A 1,441-nucleotide genomic window follows, 5' to 3' on the forward strand; every position below is an offset into this window, starting at 1 on the left:
CTTTAATATCTTTTTCAACTAACTATTTGACTTTTTGTTTGTTTATTATCTTTTTCAAAACCACCTAACTACTTTTTTCTCTCTAATTTTCGAAAATATCTCATCCCTTTTTCAAAAAATTCTTTTTAATTAATTAATTGTTTTAAATTTTAATTTTAATTCTATCTTATCTTTAATTTTCGAAAATCATTAACTACTTTTTCAAAATTATTTTCGAATTCTCTCCCTCTTCTCTTCTTCTATTTATTTATTTATTTACTAACACCTCTCTTCATCTCAAATCACTGCCTCTATCCTTACCCATTCTTCTTCACTCTTCTTCCCTTTCTTCTTCTACTAATAATAAGGATCCTCTTTACTGTGATATAGAGGATTCCTCTTCTTTTCTTGTTCTCTTCTCTTTCATATGAACAGGAATAAGGAAAAAGGGATCTTTGTTGAAGCTGATCCTGAACCTGAAAGGACTCTGAATAGGAAACTAAGAGAAGCTAAATTACAACAATCCAGAGGCAACCTTTCTGAAATTTTCGAACGAGAGAAGGAGATGGCAGCCGAACCCAACAACAATAATGCAAGGAGGATGCTTGGTGATTTTACTAAACCCACGTCCAAGTTTGATGGAAGAAGCATCTCCATTCCTGCCATTGGAGCAAACAATTTTGAGCTGAAACCTCAATTAGTTGCTTTAATGTAACAGAACTGCAAGTTTCATGGACTTTTATCTGAAGATCCTTACCAGTTTTTAACTGAGTTCTTGCAGATTTATGAGACTGTTAAGACGAATGGAGTAGATCTTGAAGTCTACAGGCTCATGCTTTTCCCTTTTGCTGTAAGAGACAGAGCTAGAACATGGTTGGACTCACAACCTAAAAATAGCCTGGACTCCTGGGATAAGCTGTTCACGGCCTTCTTGGATAAATTCTTTCCTCCTCAAAAGCTAAGCAAGCTTAGAGTGGATGTTCATACCTTTAAGCAAAAAGATGGTGAATCCCTCTATGAAGCTTGGGAAAGATACAAGCAGATGACCAAAAAGTGTCCTTCTGACATGTTTTCAGAATGGACCATATTAGATATATTCTATTATGGTCTATTTGAGTTTTCCAAGATGTCATTGGACCAGTCTGCAGGTGGATCCATTCACCTAAAGAAAATGCCTGCAGAAGCTCAAGAACTTATTGACATGGTTGCAAATAACCAATTCATGTACACCTCTGAGAGGAAGGGAGTTCTTGAAATTGATGCTTTGAATGCCATATTGGCTCAGAACAAAGTGTTGACTCAGCAAGTCAACATGATCTCTCAAAGTCTGAATGGATGGCAAAATGCATCCAACAGTACTAAAGAGGCAGCTTCTGAAGAAGCTTATGATCCTGAAAACCCTGTAATGGCAGAGGTTAATTACATGGGTGAACCTTATGGAAACACCTCTAATTCATCATGG

General features: G+C 36.2%; 1 non-coding gene across 1 annotated transcript; it reads right to left on the minus strand.

Moving 5' to 3' along the window:
• Positions 1-943: 943 nt before the first annotated feature.
• LOC127742687 (small nucleolar RNA R71) lies at positions 944-1,047 on the minus strand. The gene has a single exon (XR_008004046.1). It is a non-coding gene; the product is annotated as a small nucleolar RNA R71 (small nucleolar RNA).
• Positions 1,048-1,441: the final 394 nt, after the last annotated feature.

Source organism: Arachis duranensis, chromosome 1 (genome assembly GCF_000817695.3).
Source record: "Arachis duranensis cultivar V14167 chromosome 1, aradu.V14167.gnm2.J7QH, whole genome shotgun sequence".
Classification (NCBI taxonomy): Eukaryota; Viridiplantae; Streptophyta; class Magnoliopsida; order Fabales; family Fabaceae; genus Arachis; species Arachis duranensis.